General features: G+C 42.7%; 1 protein-coding gene across 6 annotated transcripts in view; it reads right to left on the minus strand.

The window, feature by feature from the left end:
• The window catches only part of LOC122808820 (gamma-aminobutyric acid receptor-associated protein-like 1), a 404699-nt gene that overhangs the window by 73902 nt on the left and 305982 nt on the right, over positions 1 to 24815 (minus strand). The gene's annotated exons all lie outside the window — the stretch shown is intronic.

The following is a 24815-nucleotide window of genomic DNA, read 5'->3' on the forward strand; positions in this document are numbered from 1 at the left end:
CACCAGGCTTAAATGACAAGAGCTCACTAGCTTGTATATTAAAATTAAAGAGCATTCAGAGATGAACAAGCCTGTATTATATTAATATTATAACTACGACCTACCACAAGTTTAAATATTTTATTTTAATATATTCTGAACATGGTTTGTAGAAATTACAATTACTCATTATATTTACTTACATAAACTTACACCACTTATGATGTGTATCCAACATATTTATAGTCATATATACATTTATTCATATATTTATTCAGTTATTTATTCATTCATTTATTCACTTATTTGTTTTAACTAATGCTACTTTCTTCAATGAGTATTTAATGGGTTTTTATAATTTTTTTTATAAGTGCATTTAATGAATACAGTCAGTACACCTTTTAGAAGTTGAATTATGTGTTTTAATACTATGTGACGATTAATTATGTATATATAGGTTAGTTAATTAATTTATTCTCTGTCTGAAGAAGTTTTACTTACTAGTGTAAGACAAAAGTGCTTACTACTACACTGCTCATTTCAATAAATTGTTTTATGGATAACTATGAGCCAGCAGTTTATTTTATTTCTCCAGAGGCTATCAAGGTGCTAAGTTTGTACTGGCTAGAACGCCTTCTCTGGCTAATGTTTTAATTGAAACCAGCAAGTGCTGTCGTAAATTGCATCTTAAAGTGTTTTTTTCCCTCTAAAAAACAGCATGATGTTGCAAGTGATCTAATGCCAGATGTTGATGAATACCTAATAGAGGAGGGTGATTCACTACTAAATGTCTCTTTATATGAATATGATGATGCATTATGTGATAGTGAATTTGAGCATGCTAGCGATGGGGGTTTTTGTACCAGATATGATCATCTTGTTGTTCCCACTCTCCCCTTTTCTTCCAGTACATTTTTCCCACCGAAATCTTTACAATTAGTTTGTATGTTTGAAAAATTGTTGTTGTATAACATTGAGAAGGAATTTAAAAAGTTCAAATGTCGTGAGTTGAATTTGAACAAAGATGAATGGAGGGCTTTAAAGCAACTGCGTATTCAAGTGAATGAATTGATGTTTAGGTAGGCAGACAAAGGAGGCAATTGGGTTATATTGAACAAAATTTAGTATAATAAAATGGTCAATTATATGCTTGGACAAGGGGATGATTATGTGTCTATTAATCCAGGCCCCCGTTTTAATAAGATGCACTTGAGCTTTTGGAGAAAGGGGAGAAGTTAGTTTTTTTAGTAGCTTCTGGTGTAAAAAAGCTATTTATTACTAATCCAAGAGCCCTGGTATTTTTTGCAATACCTAAGATTCATAAGGATAGGCAAGACCCCCCCAGGAAGACCCATTGTTTCGGGGATAGGATCTTTATGTATAATGTGGGTATTTTTTTTTAATTATTTGTTAAAAGAATATGTGACCAAAGTTGCTTCTCATATCACTAATGCACAGAATTTATGTGGACAAATAAAGGGACTGAAGTGGCAAGATGAGTATTACTGGGTTAGTTTGGATGTAGTGGCCCTCTAAAAGAACATAGGTCATCAACAAGGTTTGGAAGCAGTAGGTAGGGTTTTGGGGGAGGGACCTCGTTCTTCCTATATCCTGGAATTATTGGAATTTTGTCTCTCTCATAATTATTTCCTATATAACAAGAAATTTTATTTACAAAGGAGGGACACAGGAATGGGAGTGGCTTATGCGCCTTCTTATGCCATCTTCTACACGGGTGAATTTGAAAAGCAATTTGTGCATACTACGGAGTTTTAAAAAAACATGTAGTATTTTACAAATGGTTTATTGATGATTTGCTTTTGATTTGTAAAGGCCCTGTTAATGAGTTTGAGATATTTTTTGAGAGACTAAACCTTAACACACATGGTTTAAAGTTTAAATTCCAGCTGAATCCAGATATTATGAATTTTTTGAATTTAAGTTTTTTGTTGATATGGAAAAGAAAGTACAGTTTAAGCCCTTCCATAAACCTACTGCAGTAAATTATTTTCTTGCATGCTTCCAGTATGCACCCACCACATCTTGTAGAATCCTTTCCATATAGGGAATTTAAATGCAATTTTCTAAACACTTCCCAGAAAAATATATGGAATGTGTTTATGGACAAAGTTGAGCAGAGATTTTGTGTAGGGGTTATTCTCAAAAAGTTCTGAAGTCTGCTAGGACTAAGGTAACGAAGGGAGAAAATGGTGGACATAGATATGGTGACAACAGGAATTACATCAGTAACCACAGGGGCCATGGTAAGGACGAACATTTATTTTATGTTATGAAATATAGTCCATTTTCTGATAACGTAGTGCATATTAAAGATTCGTGGCCCATAGTGTGTTCTGAGTTTTTGGGTACTACTTTTCCGAATAAGGTAACTTTCTCATATAGCAGCTTTCATAACTTAAAGGAGTTATTAAATAGCCCCATTACAACAGATGGGCACTTTTCCTTGTGGAAACTGTAACCTTTGTACAAGGATACGTAATTTATCAGGTACATTTATTAATGGTAGGAAATATCAATCACGTGGGTAGTTTCACTGCAAGTCATGTGTTGTATATATCTTGGGCTGTGATCATCTTAACACATGCTGGTATACTGGACAGACTAAAAGGAAGGTAAAGTTACACATCATGGAACATATTTTAGATATTAGAAATAGGAAGAGAGAAAGTCCGGTAGCTCAACATTTCTCCTCTGTTCATGGGGGAGATGCCAATTCCTTATTTTTTAGTTTTTTGGCTAGAGTTGAAGGGGTGAGGGTAGACTTTCATTCTAGATTAAATTTAGAGACTAGTTTTATTTTTAATTATGGAACTCTGCACCTTGGGGGTTTGAATCAGGAGGTTTGTTTACGTTTCTAAAATGGTTATATAAATATTTAAAAATATTTTTATATTTTGATGGTTTTTGGGATGATAATATAATGTTTATTTAATCATTAATTGTTCATTTAATCTGTTTTCACAGTCATTTTGTATTTTTAAGATTTTCTGAGAAATTGTATTTATTTCCCATTTTGGGTAAGGTATTTACTTTCATCTGTGTTTCCAAGGAGATTAACTGACTCATTATTCAATTACTGTCACTTAATTAATGTAATAAGCTTTATTGCTTAGGGAATTTAGGATGATGCTTTGTTGATTTGTGTTATCCCTTGAAGGCAAAAGGCTGAGGTACCAAGAATAAAGTTTTATACCTGGTGGTTCATCTACTTCTTGGTTTTGTTTTCTAGTTAGATTGTCTTACACTTTTTCTTCTATGAAGATAAAACTGTAGTTGTCTATGTACGTCTAGTAAATACAAAGTGCACCCCCCTTTGTTAGAATAGTTAGGAAAGAAAACTGGAAAATTAATTGTCTGGTGAATATTTGCTTCCGATAACAACCTTGGGTAAAAAGGAGGATACCCTTACCCTTGTGGAAAATAAAATACAGAGGCTCTGATGATAAGGCTTGGATCTCTGAAATCCTTCTGGCAGGGGTAATGGCTACCAAGAAGTGCGCCTTCCATGATAAATATTTTAGGTCACATTCTGCAGAGGGTTTGAAGGGAGGCTGTATCATTGCATGTAAAACTGGGTTCGAGTACCAAGGAGCAGTTGGGTCTTTGTACTGGGGTTTTAGTAGGAGAGTGTCTCTTTGGAATGATTTACAAAGTCTGTGAGAAGCTAAGGATCGTTCATCCAAACCATGATGAAAATGTGAAATAGCAGCTAACTGAATTGTGATAGTAGAAGGAGAAGCTCCATTAGTAAACAGAGTGGCTAAAAAATCTAAAACTTGTTCTATGGCTGCTGAAAAAGGATTTACTTGCTTTTCAAAAGACCAAATGGTAAATCTCTTCCACTTACTGGTGTAAAGCTTTCTAGTGGAAGGTTTGTGAGCTGACAATAGAATTTTGTGTACCAGAGAAGAAATATTTGGACACCTGGCAATTAATGGAACTGCAGGAACCACGCAGTCAGCTTGAGGTTCACAATGTCTGGGTGAACAAGACCATTCGGATAGGACAGACGATCTGGCTCTGGGTCCAGGATCCATGGTTGAGTCAGATAAGGCCAAAGGGGAACCAAACTTGTCGAGGCCAAAAGGGGGCAATGAGGATCACTTTGCTCTTCAACCCGAGTGCATTCGGCAAAAATTTGGGAATTAGAGGTATCGGGGGAAAGGCATATAGGAGACTGGGGGGGCAAATCATGGAGAAGAGCATCGCTGGGCGAATTCCCCAGAGGGGAGAATCAGAGCAAAGTAACTGCTGCACTTGATCTTCAAGGGAGAAGCGAAAAGATCACAACAAGGCTGACCCAAACGGTGGAAGATCATCTTTGCCATTTTACGATTGAGAGACTACTCATGAGGCTTAACGATGCATCTGTTCAGCTTGTCCACAATCACACTGGAACTCCCCAGAATGTGTGTTCCTATTGAAAAACAGTTGGAAGACAAAGGGGGTAAGATCTGGTTCCTCCTTTTTTGCTGATGTACCAAATCACAGACATGCTACCCATCTGGAATGCAATCATCCCCTGAGGAAGAACTGTTTGAAATGCTTGCAATGCAAAAAGCACCTCATCTCCAGAACATTGATGTGCAATTTGGCTTTTATAGGGGACCAAGTGCCTTGGACTGTCTTGCCTAGCAAATGCCCCCCACCCCATCTGAGAGGCATCCATGGTTACTATGGCTGTGGATTCTGGAAGGACAAAGGGACAACCTTGAAGAAATCAGTCAACTGTATCCACCAAAGAAGGTCCAATTTGCAATGGTTGCTGCCACAGACACTAGGGCTTGTAGGACTAAATGTGCTAGAACCTTCTTTCTGCGAAGTAACGATTGTGCCTGATTCACAAGTCTTTGATGGATCTCTGGAGGAAGAGCAGCTATCAATGTCTGAGTATTCAATAATGCTCCTATAAATTCCAAAGTTTGTGTTGGGGTTAAAAATGAATTTTCTAAATTTACTGTTAACCCCAAATGGGAGGACATGTTGAGGGTGTAGTCCCTGGCTATTACCAACTGATGCTGGGTAGAAGTGTTTATGAGACAGTCGTCCAAGTATGCAAAAACACTCTGAATCCTTGCAGTCTCAACTGAGCTGCTGCTACTACTGTCATGCATTTGGTAAGCACCCTGGTGGTTGTGGTGAGTCCAAAGGGCAGTGCCCTGAATTGGTAATGACTGGCTCCCAGACAGAAGTGGATAAACCTTCTGGAGTGCTTGTCCATTTGTGTGTGTTAATATGCATCTTGAAGGTCTACAGAGCACATCCAGTTGTCTTTCTTTAGAAAGGAAAGGCTAGACTGTACCGTGACTATCCAGAAAGTTGTTTGTCAAACTGATTTGTTCAGTACGCTGACATCTAGTATTGTCTCCAGTCCCCTGTGTTTTTTGGCACTAAAAAGAATCTTGAGTAAGTTCCAGATCCTTCTTGTTCTGGTGGAACTTGCTGGATGACTCTTGTCCAGCAGTTTTTGAATTTCTTATACTGCTGAATCCCTCTGATTGGGTGGAACATCTGGGATTTTCATGTTAACAGGGGGGAAGTTGAGAAAAGGGAAAGGTATAGCCTCTGGATACAATCCACTGCACTCAAGAATCTGCTGCTATGTTTAGCAAGGCATCTAGGTGCAAGGATAAGTGTCCCGCAACTACCTCCAGAGGAAGACAAATTGGGCCTCCTTTCAGGAGCCCAGGAAGGGCATACCTGGAAAGGAATCTGAAGCTCTGGATTTGCGGACCACCTCTGCTGTAGGAACGGCATCTTCCATTTTGGTTACCCCTCTGGACATGAGGGAACTCCCTCCACATGCATCTTGGAAAGGCCCTTGGGATTTTTTGAACCACATTTTTCCATCACTCCTCTGGTTCCTAGAAAATGACCTTTTGGAGGTGGAAAAACATACACCCACAGCAGAAAGCATCTTACCATCTTTCTCACACCTGGACAACATTTCTTTTACTTTTGGGCCAAACAAGGATATACTGTCAAAAGGAGTACTGACGAAAGAAGACTTGAATCATTCCGCAAATTCACAAAGATGCATGCAGGTGTGCCTCTTAATGGCTATGCCTGTACCTGCCTCTCTAGACTCCCCTTTGGCTGTATGGGCAAGCAGCCTCATGGACGAGTTGGACACAAACTCCAGGGTGGACAACTGAGAAGCCACGGCTCCGGACAAGTATCAAGCAGCCTCATGGACGAGTTGGACACAGACTCCAGGGTGGACAACTGAGAAGCCACGGCTCTGGACAAGTATCTGACAACTCCTTGATAAGATCCCTTTGGAGTCTAGTGAAATGTGCCAAGAATTTCAAAGACCTTATGGCAAAGGTCGATGAAGCACAGACCCACTTCCCAAATCTGTCCCTAGCCCGATACTCCCCGTTGGGTGGTTGGCCAGAGGAACTTCCCTCAGCCATTTCCTTTTTGGTGGCCACCGCTAAAACCAAAGCCTCCACTGAGTGACCCTTGGCCCAAAAGTGTTTGCCTTTGGGTGCAGATTGTATCTTGTCTGGTCGCTTGGGGATTGGCTCAACGGAGTCAGTGGCCTTCCATGCCCGCTGTGAAATGAAATGAACGAGATCATCAGTGGGCGGAGTCACCCAAGAGGTAGATGGGTGAATGCCGAATTCCTGCTGGTAAACAGACTCCTCCTCCCTCCCCCTTATCAAAATCTGTTTTTCGATGACGGACTCCTGGGGGGAATCCAAGTGCTTCTTCTTGCACTTCTTTTTGTGAGGGACCTCCTCAGGGGGGATAGTCCAGGGAGGTATCAGAGGATGACAGAACCTGTGGCTGTGAAACCTGAGGCTTCAGCACCCGCTGTCCCAGTGAAGAGGCTGGAGGAATAGCAGAGATAGAGGGAGAGACCTGCTCCAATGGGGTAGGCGACGACTGCATCTCTGCTACAGAAAGTGCCTTCTGCATAACCTCGAAGGCTGGTCCCTTGAAGAGGGAAGGGAGCCTGGAACTGAGACTGCCTCGTAACCGGGATCACCTCTTGCTCAGAAAAAAAAACCCTTGAAAAGGACCCAAAGTGGAACTCACTTGAGCCGAAGCTCAGAGGAGCAGGGACGGCTCTAAAAAGCTAGGAATCAAGATCTGCTCACCGGAGCAAACAGGGAAGCCACGGCTCCAGGAGATATCTGATTCCGAGATAACCAAAGAGCTCAGGGTGAGCATTGGCTCCAAGGAAGCAAACAAGCCCGGAGCAGACCCAGTGTCGGGGGAACTGGAACAGAGGACTCTAAAACCTCTGAGGAGGTTAGAGGAGTTGTAAATGGAGTAAAGGATGTCTCTGTACCAAAACCAGAAGGAATCAGTACTGAAGAAGCCCTCTAGCCCCATAAAATCTTTCTCACCAGCCTCTCCATGTCAAGTTCTGATGGACGTTTGGTGGAGCGGACTGAGGAAGAGGACAGAAAATTGGGCTGCTGCAGAAACACTTCATGTAATTGCCCAGCAAAGGGATCTATTGAGGGTACAACAATTAAGGTCACATCCTGAGTCGAGGCCTTCAAAGTGGAAGGACTCGAAGTTTTTGTCGGAGCCTAAACCGATACTTTCGGCACCATGGTGTCAGAAGCAGAGGCCTTCGAATCCGATGGAGCTGTAGGAACTGAAGTCTACAATTTCTTTTGTCTTTGGAGCTAACGGATAGGTCAGAACCGAGTGGCTTCTCTTTTTTTTGTCCAAGGGGGATGAAGAAGAAGCAAAAGGATATCTATCTTTGCTTTGTCTCCAGCAGATAAGGCTTTCCTAAAAGCAGATGGCACAAATCCCTTTAAGATTAATTTGTTGTGCCTCTCAACTAACGCCCTGTGACTGAATGTGTGACAGATACTACAGTCTTCTTGGAGATGGAGAGGGCCAAGACAGTAAACACAGTGCATGAAAATCTGAGGAGGGAATTTTATGGTCAAACATCTGGCATTTATCTGAAACCAGAAGGGGCTTTAACCATGTCAGTCATGGTAACGAAGAAACAAGGAAAAGAAGGAGAAATATAACTTGTTTTCTTTTTTTAAAGAACATCTATCAATGATGATAGAGAGGGAGTATACAAATGAGTACAGGCAGGGGAAAACAGCAAAGCTGAAAGAAAGAGAGAAAGAGAGAGAGAGGGGAAAACTATCAGCAACGATGGTTAAAAATGAACGAAAGTACACAGATGGGTAGAAGGGCTAGAGAAGTATCAACAATGATATAGAGAATACCCAAAGGTTAGAGAAATGGATAACTGAAGAAAAATAGCAGGCAAATTACCTAAACTGAAGAAAGCTTGAGAGTCTCAGCTAAATGCAACCATTTTGGAAAGCAGCACACAAAATCTGAGGTAATTGAGAGAGGGATTCTTTTTACAGCTGAAGCTCGAGAGTTTTTGGCTGGTGCGAGCTGTACTAATGGCCAAGTCAGTTCTGATGTCGGAACCGAACCCATCTGTCAAGGATGGAAGGAAGACAGACATGTTTTTTCAGCTCACAGAGCCATTTGGATAGAGATAAAAGACAAAGAAAATGTTATTAAGACAGGTAAAGGTATAAGATTAAATGACAGAAGATCGGAAAAATGTGTTTATAATTATGGGAAGATCATATCAGTATGAGACAATTCTAAAAAGATTGGTCAGAAGGGTGAGTTTCTTTCAATAACTATAAAAATGTTATAACCTGTCAAGGAAATAAGGGGAAAGAAGTAAAGAAAAAGTATAGTATGGCAAGTGAAGAAGAGTTTGACAATAACCAAGTATTTTATTAATGAAATAGAAATGTACAGGATAAGTCTAGAAAAAAATCAAAAACTTAAACAGAGATACTCTCTTTGGGGAAAAATGAGGATGATGTTCTGTATCTTAGTAAAATAATAAAAGGGGACAGTGTAATTAGGGAACTGAAAGACGAAAACTGTTTGATACGAAGACATAAAAAAAATAATGAAACAGTAGTTGACTATGCTCAAGAAATATCTGTAGATAAGAACAAAAAATGATATGTAAAGTAAAATCATTATCAGATCAAGATAATATGGACTTGGAAAAGAGAATAACACCAGAAGAACTGGACAGAATATTAGAAAAAGTAAATCTAGAAACAGCAGCAGGACCAGATGAGATAGACTAACAAGATGTATAACATTTTGACAATAGTGTAAAATAATTGCTTCATAGAAGTGTTAAATGAGTAGCTGGATGTGGGTTTTATTTACCATGAACTATGTAGTGGGGTATTTCAATTTATATGGGAAAAGGGCAATAGAAATGATATTTGGAAATGGATTCCTATAGTACTGAATAATACATGATTATAAAATTTACAAAATCTTCATCATACAAAAAAGGATAGAAGTTAAACTTTTACATTACTTTACAAGACACAGTATTTTTTCATATAGGGGTGGCGGCGTAATAATAATAATTGCTAGGCTTATAAATGCCTTAGGGCAGATAGCCTAGTATAAACCTATGAACCTATGAACCTATGAACTTTATATAGTGTCAAAGGTAGAGGATGCCAAGAATTATTAATGGTGATTACAAAATTAGTGGACGATATATTAAACAGACATGACAAACTGCCTATTATGGTAGGTGATTTAAGCACAGCTTTTGATTCCATACAGCATGGAATTCTATGGCCTATATTTCTTATAATTTGTGTGAAAAAATAATGTGTATGTTATTTCTTACAAATACAATAAAGTAAAAGTACTGATTAATGTGTGGTTACGAGAAGAATTTAACATTAAGAGAGAAATTAGACAAGGATGACTTGAGTGTCATAATATTTGCATTAGTAATGAATTCAGTAACAAATCATTTTAATCAGAATATGAAATATGTAAGATACGTAAGAAAAGAAAGAATCAAATTCCTATCGTGCTATATTATGTTGATGACATTATATTAACATCTAGAGAGAGAACTGGGATGGATGAGGTAACACTGCATTTAAATAATTGTACACAAATAAAAAGTATGAGTTTGACCAAAGAGAAAAGCAAAGGTTTTGGGTATGAGGGTAACATAAGAGAAATCAAAATTAATATGCAAGAAATAGAAAAATTAGGGATTACATTTGGAAGGCAGGATATTTTAGATTTGCAATAGAAAACTATTATAATAAAGATTTATTTAATTAATTATAGCAAATCTTCCCAAACAGACCCAAAATGCAAATCAAACGACAAAATGCAAATCAAACGACAATTCAATGGAAATAAATACCCAAAAGCTGAAGGCAACCAAAAATAAGTAATCCACAACGCATATAAAATCCAGTGCTTTAATGAGAAATTGTGAGTACTTTCGCAATGCTCAACATTGCTTCATCAGACAGTTAAAAATCAATTAACATCTACTTAAATACACTAGTGCAAGTTTAAAACAACCAATGAGATGCAAAGAATCCCATCAGCCCTCCTACTATGCATTTATAATCACTCATATATATAAAAAATATATAGAATATATAATGCAATAAACAAATATTAATGTATGCAATTCCTTGCATTTCTTTTGCATTATAAAGTATCCCTCTTTTGATTGGTTTCAACTTTGCTCCCCACAATTCCAACAATTCACTTTCCATGCAACTTGGAAACTTATAGGGCCAGATTTACAAAGGCTTGCACAGAGTCTAAGAGTAGTGTAAGACAGCAGACGGCCAATATGTCTGCCGAGCGATCCAGCAACAGCCGGCAGGGGCATGCATGAGAGCTTCTAAAGATACTCTTGCACGGACAGTGTTATGGTATGCAAATTACCTAATTTGTTGCTGAAAGCTATACAAATGAGGTAAATTTGCGATCCAGGAAACACTAACCTGTCCATGGAAGAGTAGTGTTATTTGCAGAAATGTACTCCGTTGGTAACGGAGTACCGTTCTGCAAATACCTAAATGGAGCTATGACAGCTCCAAATAAAGGATGCATCTAGTTGAGGAAGCATGCCAATGGCCAAATACAAGGCCAGTGGCATTTGCAAATGTTGTAAATCCTTAAAATCCATTTTTCCCCCCGATCGCCGATGTTTAAGCGTAGCGCAGCACATTGTTGCGCTTTAAATAAAATGAAAAAAATTGAAAAATAGCCAAAAATGGGCATTTTCACTAAAAAGCTTGTTCTGCCATGCAGGTGAATGGCAGGCTGAAAACAACATGGCCACTGAGTAGTGGTTGCTAAGGGGGAAGCTCAGTGTGAGAGATGTAACCAAGCATTAGTAGGCAATCCTATGTAAATGAGGATAAGGATAGTGAATCCCAATTTTCTCTGGCATGTGAGCCATGTCCCCAGAGTGTAAGTGTAGCAGTAGGGGAGTAGTAGAGTAGAAGATAAATGACATCATGAGGGGGTATGTCTGAAAGACTGTAAGCTGACTGGAGCACAGTGGCTTGTGTTTTCCCTGAGTTGCTCAGGATTGCAAGAGGCGTGTCTACAGTTGTCCTAGCTGAAAACAAGAAACCAAAGGTGTACGCCGTGGATATATCTGAAATTTCTTGCAAATGTGCTTACACCGTGTGCGCGCCTGTGCGCTTGTGTGCGTGCTTGTTTGCGCGGTGCTGCCCTTGTGGAAACGGAAAAGGAAGGAAAAGAAGTAGTAGGAAGTTAACCAAGGAGAAATAGCAGAGCTGCCAGGTGAAATATATCAGAATCGGCCAATTACACAGGCAGTAGACTAGCCCAGCACTTTAAACTCTGCAAACAGCAGTCTACCCTGTTTTTTCCCCAAGAACTCTGCAACACTACAGTATACAAAGAGTGAAAACTTAAAAAGCTTAAGTCAGACAAAATGTTAGGGGCTGCTATTGCTATCATAAACCAACACATGCAAGATGCTGAGGGTGGTGATGTTGTGAATGCTGCTGAGCAACCCACAGTGAGGAGACGGAGAACAGTGTACAGAGCCAGGGTAACCTACCAGGGGCTACATGAGCTGGAGATAGTGGAGCGCTATAGAGTGGACAGAGACCTCCTGCAGCAAATTGTTGAGCTGTGCCGGCCACACCTCACACACACAACCAACAGAGGGGAACCCATCCCAGTGGATACCAAGGTATGTGTTGGCCTATGAATACTAGCTACAGGTACCTTCCAGAGACCAACTGGTGATATGATGGGGGTTTCACAGGCATCAGCATCCAGGGTACTGCACCAGTTCCTGGATGCCATGTCAGCATATGTCGGTGAGCACGTATATTTCCCCAATTCCAGTAAGGCATTGGCCAGCAATATGTGTCTTTTCCACCAAATAGCAGAATACCCTGAGGTAGTGGGTGCAATAGACTGCACGCACATACACATCAAAGCACCACCCGGTGAACGGGGTAGAGTCTACATCAACCGCAAGGGCTTTCCCTCCATCAACTGCCAGGTTGTGTGCGATGCCCAGGGCATAATAATGAATGTGTGTGCTGGCTGCCCTGGAAGCTATCACGATTCCCACATCTGGCATCTGATGCAGCTGTACCAGAGATTTGCCAATGGGGACATCCCTGACTGTCACCTAGTGGGGGATGCTGGATACGCACTGGAGCCGTGGCTGATGACACCCATCAGAAATGCACACACACCCGAACAAGAACTCCATAATGAGGCACACGCACAAACAAGAAACATTATTGAGCTTGTGTTTGGGATGCTCAAGTCACGTTTCCAGTGCCTGGACACATCCGGTGTAGCCTTGCAGTACACACCAACTACATGTACCCAAACTGTCATGGTATGTGCCATGCTACACAATATGATCCTGCGAAAACAGCTGCAGCAAGAACAGCATGGGGCAGGGCCAAACAACCCCCCTCCATTGCCAAGGCCTGCACAGGCACAGCGTGACTCGGAGGAGGAACAACCTGAGCCTGCCCCAGTAGGCAGAAGGAGGCGTGCCCAGTATGCCTTGGCAAAGAGGCAACGCATAGCACATACACTGATTCAGTAGGAACCCTGGAAATGACACCTCTCTCTGACTCGCACATACAATAAAAGGGATGCCTAACTTGACACTACCTGTTTTCAAACATGTATAGGGAGTGTATTATGTGCATCCGACATAGGCAGCCCTGCAGCACCACCTGAGGCATGATTGCCCTATTTTAAGCAATATAAAGCAGTGCTAAGCACATTTTACCACTATTTAGCATATTTAAGCACAACTGCACGAAGCTGCACACCGGGCAAACTAGCGCAATGTCAGGCAATGTTGGGAAATGTTGGGCAAAGTCGAGCAAAGTCGGGTAAACACGCTCACACCTGCTTTACTGTTCCTTAACCAGTCAGGTCTGCCCAGCAGGAAAATAAACAGTGACAGGCCTCGAACTCAGGATACTGTGCACTATAGTCACAGTACTGAACCACTAAGCCATGACAGCATTTCACTGGCACAGACACAGCAGGACAACTGCAGACCAACACAAACACAAACAAATGCTGTATCACGCCCTCTGAAGAGGAATATGAGTAACTTCTCCCCAGGCCTATGCAGACAGATAACAGCAGGCCAGGCAGTGTGAAGTGGGTTGGGTAGGCTATGAAGTCACAAAATAATATATGTGAAATTGGAAGCTAAGATCTGTAGTACAGTAGTATGCCTCAAGCCAGTACGACAGGCAACAGGACAGACTGAAATGGAGTACCTGACATAGCAGTGCAGGCCTAGCAAATGTGTATAAGTGTCAGGTGAACCCCTCATCCTATGTACACCCACAGTAATAATCAGGTGTGCCCCCCGGGTAGAAATGTACAAATAATAGCTGCCCCCCCCCCCCCGTATGTAGAAATGTTGATAAGTCTATGCAAAGTGACTCATGGAAGCCCTGCAGGCACAGCATGCTTCCTGTCGATGTACAACACAAAGGTGAGCCCTGAAGTAAAAAACAACTTGATTTTTTACACACATATAGTATATATGTCCATACTGGGCATGCTCACACACAACCAAATTTAGCAAATTTCAGTCAGCAACATACTGAAAGGTCATACTGGGCATGCTCACACAATTAGGCCATGTCTGAGTACAGCAGTGGGCCACACATCTGGCAGTTGCAGTTCTTAACCCAGAAACTTGTCACTATTCACCAATCCTGCCTTGCGCACCACAGTTATATGAAAACAGACCCATATAATATATTGGACTCCTGTCATAATCAAACTATGTACTACAAGTACTTGTTTTTCAAAGAAAGTGAAAATTCAAAGAAGATCAATAAATCTCTGATCAGTTTCATCAGTAAACAATGGGCACTCCTAACATTATTCAATCCATGTTCTGGCAAAAATATTGTCAAAGAGTCCATACAGAACCATGAAGATTTCTTTCGCTATGTCATAAATATCAATGTAAATTCATATATGTTCTGAGTCAGTGCAAACTGTAAATGAATACATGTACATGACTGACATTGCCAACATCAGGTTCATACATATTTACCCCCCTCTCACTGACAAAAGGGCCCATTATCATACCTGGAGATTGTGAAAACTCAGAAATCACATATACAATGGTTAAACAGCACTTTTCAAACCAAAAAACACAGCGTCTATGGGATGACATGATTTCCCTAACTGTGTCATATGTGAACTCCAAAACAAACAGACCCTGCACCTGAACAGTCTGTTGAGACTCGCCCTCTGTACATATGAAACTGTTGAATGCGTTACAGCAACCTTTGGCACACTCCACAAGTGTTGGTACACAACAGACCACGGGAACTATTGTCTTATAAGCCTATTAAGCACGATCTGCAAGGCCATGGAGTCCATCATGATGGAACACAAACAGAGCTATTGTGAGCCTACAAACACCCAACCCTACCAATTTTGGTTTGGTCAGGGGCAGATCATGGTTCCCAAACTTGCTAGACTGTTTTCAAGGCAGTCACCCAGGACATACATCAATGAAATGAGCTACACATGTCCCACAGAGACCTTGAAAAGCCCTTTCCCAACATCCCAGACACATGTCGTTCCCACAAAATCAACAACCTGTGCATAAATATGTATGTCATCTGATGGATTGCCAACTGGGGCACAGATAGATCCCACAAGGTAAGAATTGTGGTCTCCTGTTCAAGTTGGTAACAACTATCCCCCATGGCTCAGTCCTGGGACCCCTCCTGTCTGGTGTATACTTTTCAGAAATACAGTCAAACACACGAGGGCTATGTTTAGCAAAGTTTGTGGATGACTGTAAAAACGTTGTCATAATCTATGTTTGGGACAATAGAGACATCCTTAAAAAGGGTCTCAGTCAGACAGATGTGGTGTAAAAATTATGGCCTCGAGCTACAGTCATACAAATACCACATAGGTGCCAACACCCTAAATATGGAGGTGATAAGGGATCTATGGACACATGTGGATAGTCATCTCTACTTCCAGAAAAACATTCACAAAGTGGTTAGAAAATCATGCTATGTGTTCCCACAAACTGCCAAGGTCTTTGCATGTAGGTCAAAGGAGGTTCCCTCTACTCATCAGTCATCAGACCCATCAGAGTACCACAACACACTTGCGATGAATCTGACTAGGCACCTTCAGCAGCTGGAAAGACCACTGAAGTACCTCAACAAGAGGATTACTGGCCTCAAACAGTTGCCCCATGCAACAAGACTGAATTTAACTCAATCTGTACTCTGTTGCATACTGTCTACTCAGGAGATCTCTGCCCAACAGACAGGTCCATGTCCAATGCAGAACTGATGTACATGTGCTATATGAAGTAAACCCAAGCTCACTGTACCACATGCTCTAGGGATATCATCATCACAACATTAAATAGAACATGTTGGAGGAATACATTACTAACTCCCAGACTTCCCTTGCTTTGGAACAGGCTCCCAACCGACATTAAGCAGGGTCCCTCACTGACACTCTTCCAGAGGAGCCTTGATGAGTGTATGTGAAACTGAACTGTCACACCATGGATCACTTCATCAGCTCTACTACACAGAGGCCTAGGGAACTAACTCCATGGGTGGTGATAGCTGCACACTCTGGCCATACTAATATATGCCTTCAGGCAGATAGCCTATTACTTACCTATATGCCTATATATGTAGGGGGAACACAGTATAATAAGCCAAAGATGGATGGGCAGAGATGTGTGTAAGAGGGTGACCATGACAGGGAGCCATCCAGGACTGTACCACCCAGCACACATCCCAATGCCACGAAAGACAGGTGCACATCTCTCCCACTGTACATAACAGCCATCAGTATCTGTAAGCATTACAGTGTATGTGGTCCATGTGCCTGCTGTACAACATGACTGTACAATGAAGTACACAACTACTATCTGTAGACATGTACCTGTCACAGTCTACTACATACCTATGAACCTATCTCCACAAAGGTATATATTAGCCTACGCAAGTTGTTCAGCTTTCACCACACCATTGGGTAGTCTCCCAAGGCCTAGTTCTAAGAGTTAGTACCCTAAGCCCCTTTCTAGTGGGGCTGTTGATGTGATGCCTGGCATGAATTGTCCGTTTCCCATCCACTCATCAAGGTTCCAATTGAAGAGGGTTAGCGAGGGGTTCTGTCTTATGTCCATTGGGACTCTGTTCCACAGTAAGGCAAGTGTCTGGGATGATACGCTATTCCACCAGCATGTTGTATTCATCGTTCTGATGAGGTTCATATCCCTGGAATGTGTAGGGCGACTCAATGTTGTTATCTGTAGATGGAGCATGTTCAACAGTTATGTGTTGGACATGGCTCTGTATGTTAGGCAGTGTGTGCCTCTGAGTAGGCGGTACGCAACGAAGAACAGATTTAGTTTTACCAGTTGTGTTGCATAACACAACTGTTTGAGGCCAGTAATCCTCTCTTGGTGAGGTACCTATGTGGTCTCTATAGCTGCTGGATATGCTAAGTCGAGTACATCCAAAATGGTGCAGTGTACTCAATGATGGGTCTGATGACGTAAGAGTAGAGCGCCAACACTACCTCTTTGGATCCTGATGCAAACCCTTTGTTGATTAGGTGGGCCAAATAGGATCTCCCAATCACTTTGGCAACATGGTTGTCAAAGGAAAGATGACTATCTACTTGTATCCCCAGATCCCTTATCACCTTGTCATTTTTAAGGGGGTAACACCTATGTGGTAGTTTGTGGGTATTTTGTTTTCAACAAAGAGGATCACTATGCATTCCTCCACAGTGAACTTGAGGCCATGATTCTGACACCACACATCTGTCTCAGAGTCCTTTCTGGAGAATATGTCTGTTTTCCGGGGAATATATTATGGCAAACACTTTACAGTTCATAGGTTCATAGGTTCATACTAGGCTATCTGCCCAAGGGCATTTATAAGCCTAGCCCATAGTTATGTGGCTTTCACCACCCCTTTAGTTTGAATAAAAACTATGCCTATCATTTTTCTGTGCCTCTGTCAAGCAGTGACACTGAAGTAATCCCTGGGGTATATCTGCGATCTCCCATCCATTGGTCAAGATTCCTCTTGAACAAGGCCAGCAAGGTGCTCTGCCTCACATGTACCGGGATTTTGTTCCACAGCATTGGGAGTATCTGGGTAATGAATCTGTCCCTCCAGCACGTTCTATTTATAACCGTGTAAAGGTTTAAGTCTCCCGCCCTTGTGGTTCTGAGGGATCTAGATTTCTTGAGGTGAAGCATATTCATCAAATCTGGGTTTGACATGGCCTTATATGTCAGGCACAGGTCACCTCTGAGCAAGCGGTATGAGACTGAATAGAGCTGGAGTTCTTTCAGTCGGGCAGCATAAGACATATTTTTGAGACCCTTTATCCTTTTGGTGAGGAACTTTTGGGGCCTTTCAAGCTGCAGCAGGTGTCTGGTCAGATACATTCGACGGGCATTGTACTCAATCATAGGTCTAATGAGTGATGAGTACAGGGGACGATGACCTCCCTTGATCTAGATGTGAATCCCTTCATGATCAGGTGGGCGATATAGAAGGTTTTCCTAACTACTTTAGCAACATGAGTGTCAAACGAAGGCTACTGTCAACTTGGGTCCCCAGATCCCTGATGACTTTTCTGTGCTCAGTGGATTGCCACCTATATGGTAGCTAGGGGTAACCTTGTTTTTCCGAAGGGTATGACTATGCATTTTTGGCTTAACTTCAGGCCATGGCTCTGGCACCAGTTATCCGCTTCTGTGAGGCCCTTCTGGAGGATATCTGTGTCAGATGTGTTTTCGACTATGGCCCAGTTTGCAGTCATCTGCAAACTTTGTCAGCCATAACCCTCCTGTGTTTGCTTGTACTTCAGAAAAGTAGATGCCGAACAAGAGTGGACCCAGGACTGAGCCCTGTGGGACACCACTTGTGACAGACTTTGAGTCTGACATGGCTCCAGCAACTCTGACCCTGTGGGTTCTGTCACTTAGCCAGTTTGCAACCCATCTTGTGATGTATGGGTTTACATTCAAGCTGATGAGTTTTTCGATGATACCTGAGTGGGGTATTGTGTCGAAGGCCTTTGCCAGGTCGAGGTAGGCTGTATGGACTGCCTTTCCCTCATCAATGGCCTTGGTGACTGTCTCGAAAAAGTCAACCAAGTTTAAGAGGCAGGATCTGCCTTTGACAAAGCCAAACTGGGTTGGATCCAAAGTCTGCAAGTTCCCTATGCCTTTATTTATGAGTTCCATTATGATCCTCTCCATGGCTTTGCAGATAAGGCTCGTCAAGCTAATGGGGCGGTAATTTCCAGGGTCTGTGGAGGCACCGCCCTTATGAAGTGGGACCACAGTCGCCGTGCGCCACTCCTTGGGTACGTATCCTGATTAAACAGCTGTCCTAACTGTGGGTTTAATTCCTCGTTGAGTTCATGAAGCACACAGCCGGGGACACCATCCGGGCCCATGGATGCTGGGCGTTGGAGATGTTTGGGGGGGCTACAATCCTCTGGAATAGATATCTCTCCTTTTGTGGGGTGAAGTTTGCACTGAACCTGTCAGCCAGTATGTTAGCAATGTGTGTAGGTTCAGTAATTTTCACATCATTTTGAACTAATTCTGAGCATATCTGGGAGTTTCCTCCTAGGTTTCTAACATAGCTAAAGAAGGCCTTATGATTGTCTTTAGAGTCCTTGGCGATTTTTCTCTCAAAATTTGCCTTGGATGATTTTATGAGAGCTCTTAGTTTTTTACTTATAATGATCAAAGGTGTCTTACCTTTCAAGGATTTTGCTCTATCTTGTAGTAGCTTCCTCCTTTTGTTGTAGAGCTTGTTTATGGCTGGTGTCCACCAGACTGGACGCTTGCCTTTGGTACAGAGAGTCTTAGTTTTGTTTGGGATTGCCTGATCCATGCAGTCCTGTAGGTGCTGGTAGAAGGCATTTGTAAGTGATTCAGCGGTTTGAGTAATGTTTACCACTGGCTCAGGGGCCTTAAAGGAGACCACACTAGTTTATAGAAGTGTGAAATCGGCTTTTGAGAAGTTTTTCACTGTGGTCTGTTTTGTTTCAGGTGGGGGCGGGATGAGGACCTCCAGTGAGATTAGTTTATGATCTGATCTCACCAGTGAGGGGTATACTTCCGGTGTTGAACATTTTGATCCCATGTTCGTGATGATGAGATCAAGTATGTTTTCTCCTCTTGTGGGGATGGTGACTAGTTGTTCCATGGCATTTGAGTTTATGAACTCCAGGAATCTTTGGGTTAGAGTGTTCGGGCTTGAGTAGTGTTCCCAGTCTATATTAGGGTAGTTGAAGTCACCTAGTATGATGGTGTTTGGAGATACATTTATCCCTCCAATGTTTTCAGGAAGGCCATGTGAGGTTCCTGAGTTTGAGAGGGTGGCCTGTAACATGTTACAAATTGCAGAGCAGTCTTGCCTATGGTTAATTGCACCTGGATGGTCTCCGATGCATCGTGCGTTGCCACCAACCTTGAGGTGTGGGTGTCCTTTATGAATATGGACACCCTCCTTTCTTGGTGTTGTCCGGATTTTGGGGCCGAACGATGATATGAGGTGAAACCTGTTAGTGCTGGGGTGCTCTCAGGAGCCTTGAACCAGGTTTCTGTCACAGCACAGACATCGATGTTCTCCATATTGAGAAGGGCCTCGAAAAGTGCATCTTGAGAGTGAGACTTCTGGCATTGAGCAGCATTACCCTTAGTTTTTTCCTTTTGGTGTTCTAGGGTGGTAGGTTTAGAATTTCAGCCTTGCCTAAATAAGGCACTATGGGGGTGGCAAGAGTCTTTGCCAATATCCGGAAGCCCAGGGGTGACAGGTGCAAGCCGTCCCTTGAAGCAGCGTGGCTTGTCCAGCATGTCATCCCAGGCAGACAGACATTGGATCCCTTTGAATGACACCAGAATTTAAGCCAATTATTAAAGCTGATCATCTTATCACTGTATTGTGGCATCATTCTAGGTGAAGGTAGGATACTGCTCAAGGTCAGGGTCATACCTGCCTGGGCTACATAATCAGAGAGCTCCTCGATGTCCCTTTTCATGTAGTCCAAGGAGGTACGCCTCAGGTCGCTGACACCAGCGTGGACAATGACTGAGTCATACTTGTACCTGCTGTTGAGAGACCTGAGTGCTTGCGTTATGTGGCGGATTCTAGCGCCCGACAGGCAGCTTACTGTGACCTTCTCCTTACTCAGTCTGGTGAGCGGGACGCCAGTGTGTCTGACTATGGAATCACCAATGACAAGTGTGTCTGGCATTTTGTTTGGCCTTAAGGGCTGTGACTGTTTGACACTCTGACTGTGTGGTCTATGTGTTGCATGTGTTGGGTCGTGAGGTGGTAGTTGTTTGGGTGTCTGCTTTGGTGGCCTCTGCTGTTTTGGTTAAATTTTGATCAGAGCCTCCGAGTATGTCTTTGTGTGAGTATGTGTATGATTTAAAGTTGTGATGGTACCATGTGTGACTGGGTATGTATTGTGTGTGGTTACCTTCTCCTCCTGTCTGGTCTTGCCAGTCCTATGCTGAGAGAGCTCAGCCTCCAGTTTGGCCGTATAGTTGCATCTCTCGCATGTATTTGTGTTTTGTGGGAGGAGGAGAGGATTGTTCAGTACATGAGGCAATTGTAACATTGCCTCAATATTCCCAGGTTCACCAGTTGAGCTGGAGAGGACACTAGCAACTGATCCCTCGACATACTAGAAGTAGTAGATAAAGAGACTTTCAAAGGACTCCGGGGGAAGTGGGTTTTAGGCTGGTGGGGTACTATCTATAATAAGAGTGCTTTATCAAGGTGCAAGTACTGTAGGAGTAAGTGCTAGGCTTTACAGATAGAGAATAGTTCCCAGCAAACTCAAGTCAACCACAAACCTCCTGTGTTGGCATGTACATTTGAGAAGTCTATACCAAACAGGAGGGACCCCAGGACTGAACCCCGGGGGACACCAGTCGTTACCGGTGTAGAGTCTGAAATTTAGCCAGCAACTCAATGTGTGGGATCTACCTGTGAGCCAGTTTGCAATCCATCTTGTGATGTATGGATTCATGGCCAGGTTGGCGAGTTCATCTAGGATACCTGACTGGGGAATGGTGTCAAAGGCCTTAGCAAGGTATAGGTAGCCTGTGTTGAGCTCATTTCAATCATCTGTAGCCTGGGTAACTGTCAAAGAAATCCTCCCAGTTCAGGAGGCGTGGTCTGCATTTGACAAAGCCAAACTGGGTGTGCTCAACTGTGTGAAGGTTCCCAATCTCTGTATTGTTGACTTCCATTAGGATTGGCTCCATTGCCTTGCAGGACACACTAGTCCGGCTCATAGAGTATGAATGCCAAGGGGTTTTTGTGGCCCCACCCCTGTGGAGTGTGAAGAACGTTGCTGTGCAACATTCTATGGGGACATATCCTGTAGAGAGCATGTAGAGTGAGTTGCAAGTATCCTTGATGAATATGGATACATCCTCACCCTATGTGCTAGGATTCAGGTTCTGATGCTGGAAGGTATGGAATGAGTAGTATCCTGGCAGTGCTGGTGTGCTGTCTGGAGCCTTAAACTAAGTTTCTGTTACTGCACAGATATTAACATTCTCCATAATGAGAAGTGCCTCGAGTGTGTGCATCTGGAGGCTGAGACTTCTGGCAATGAGTAGCATTTAGCTCACTTTGTGGTTATTTGTGTTGGTTATGGGGTTTGGTTTGTCCTGCATGACCGGTGTTCCACACCTGAAGTCAGCACCTCATTGGTCCCATCTGACCATAAACTAAATTACCCTACATATCCACATTCTGGACCCACAACTCCATTAAGGAAACCATGTTAAAAAATGTCTCCAAAGCCAACTTCATGCTTCTTAAGACAGAAGTGCTGAACTGCAGTACACCCATGCAGATGGAAAATTACAGTTACGACTACTGAATCCTTCACAATTGCAGTTTATAAGCACTTACATGACTGCATGCATTGTGCTATCCCAAACAAAACCAAGACGCTATCCTCCAAGAAAAGGAAGCCAATCTGATGTTCCCCTGCCATAAACAAACTGCAAAACAGAAGGAAGAAACTGTTGCAAAAGAGGGTAAAATCCCATGAGGAGAGGAGCTCCATGGTCAACATCAGTAAGAAGCTGTGATCCCTGATAAAATCCTCCAAAGCTAGTTATGAAAACAAAATCGACACGGATTCTAAAGACAACCACAAAGCATTCTATAGCTATATCAAGAATCTCAATGGCAACACTCAGATCTGCTCTGAGTTACAGCACAATGGCACTAAATATACTGACCCAATTGATATTGCCATCATCCTGGCAGATAGCATCAGTGCTAACTTTACCCCCCCTCTCACCCATGAAAGAGCACATCTCTATAACGGAAGACTGCAAAGTTGCTGTCATCACGGCTGCACAGGTAAAAAACACTCTCCAACGCCAGGAACACAGCATCCATAGGACCAGATAACATCCCAGGCTGTGTTCTACACAAACTACAGAACGAACAGGCACCACACCTACGTACCATGTTCAGTCATAGCCTCACCTCAGGCTTTGTGCCTGCTGAATGGCGCACAGCGACGGTTATCCACTACACAAGGGGGGAGCCACTACGGACCCCAGGAACTAGCCTGAGGAGCATGCTCTGCAAGGCCATGGAATGTATCATCATATAACTTCCAAACTCTGGACCACAACCATGTTGGGTTTGTAAAAGGCAGATCATGTCTCCTAAACACGATAGACGTTATTGAAGCAGTTACCAGAACCGTAGACATGGGTAAGGTGGTTCACACAGCCTATGTAGATCTTGCCACGGCTTTCAACACCATCCCCCACTCTGGAATTATAGATAAACCCACTAAACTAGGTATAAATTGCTATGTCACAAGATGGGTTGCCAACTTGCTCACTGACAGAACACACACTGTGAAAGTAGCAAACTCCAAGTACGACTTTGGACCAGTGACAAGTGCAATACCACAGGGTTCAGTCCTGGGTCCTGTCCTGTTTGGTATCTACTTCCCTGAAGTAAACTTTAACATGGAAGGTCTGGGGCTAATGAAGTTTCCAAATGACTGAAAACTAGGAGCCATAACTGAAACTACTAAAGATGTGGACATCCTACAAAAGGGCCTCACTGAGAGAGATGCCTGGTGCCAAAGCCATGGCCTCAAGCTCAATGCCAAAAAGTGCATCGTCATCCCCTTTGGTAAAAACTGTAGCCATGAACTACAACATACTCGGTAGTACACGTAACACTGAAAGTGTGTTAAAGAGTCCTTGGGTCACAGGTGGACAGTGGATACACCTGTGATAATCACATCCCCACAGTAGTCAGGAAATCCTTCTACGTGGCGCACCTCATCACAAAAGGTGTCTCATCCAGAATAGAAGAGGACATTGTTCCCCCTCTACTCATCACTCACCAGATCAATAATAGAGTACAAAGCCCCTTTTGCTATGTACCTCACAAAACATCTACAACTGGAAAGCCTGCAGAAATACCTCACAAAGAGTATTGGCGGCCTGAAATACATGCCATACACAGACCGTCTCAAAATGCTCCAGTTGTACTCTCTCACATATTGCCTACTCAGAGGTGATCTCTGCCTAACATACAAAGCTATGTCAAACACAGAGCTGTTGAACATGCTCCACGGAAAACATTCACAATCCCTCTGATCTTCGGCCCCAAAACCCAGAGTGAAATACAAAAGGAAGGGGTGTATCCATTTACCTTATGGATACCCACACCTTCAGGTTAGTGGCACAGCATGAGGTCTTGAGAGAACATGCAAGTTCAACTGACATTGGGCAAAGCTGCTTATCAGATTGTAGCCTGCTACAGATCACCTACCTTGTCTCAGGAACCTCACTCAGTATTCCTGAGCACAGTGGAAAATATAAAGGTCCTACCAAACACCATTATATGAGGAGATTACAACTACCCAAACATTGACTGGGAGAATTACTCGTGTACAACGTCCTTTGCCCAATGCTTCCTATAGTTTAAAAACTCAAACGCCCTGGAACAGCTGGTCACCATGCCCACTAGAGGTGACAACATACTGGACCTGATCATCGCCAACATGGGGTACCAGTGTTCCACAACTGAGATTAACCCCTCGCTAGTAATATCAGACCATAAAGTAATCACACCGGACATCCACATCCTGACCCCCCCCCCCCCCAAGTCAAGGAAACCACTGTGAAGAAATTTTCAAAAGCAAACTGCACACTTCTCAAGACCAAAGTGGAAAGTTCCAAAGCCCCCTTGCTATATGATAATGCTATACAATCTGCAGAATTATTTAGAAGTGCATTTTATGAGCATCTACAGAGATGCATGGATCGATACATCCCAAATAAAACCAAGATGCACTCCTCCAAAAATAAGAAACCAATCTGGTGGTTGTTGCCCATAAATAAGCTATACAACAGA

The sequence above is a fragment of the Protopterus annectens genome, chromosome 8.part0 (assembly GCF_019279795.1).
Source record: "Protopterus annectens isolate FY-2018-M chromosome 8.part0, PAN1.0, whole genome shotgun sequence".
NCBI classification, from domain to species: Eukaryota; Metazoa; Chordata; order Ceratodontiformes; family Protopteridae; genus Protopterus; species Protopterus annectens.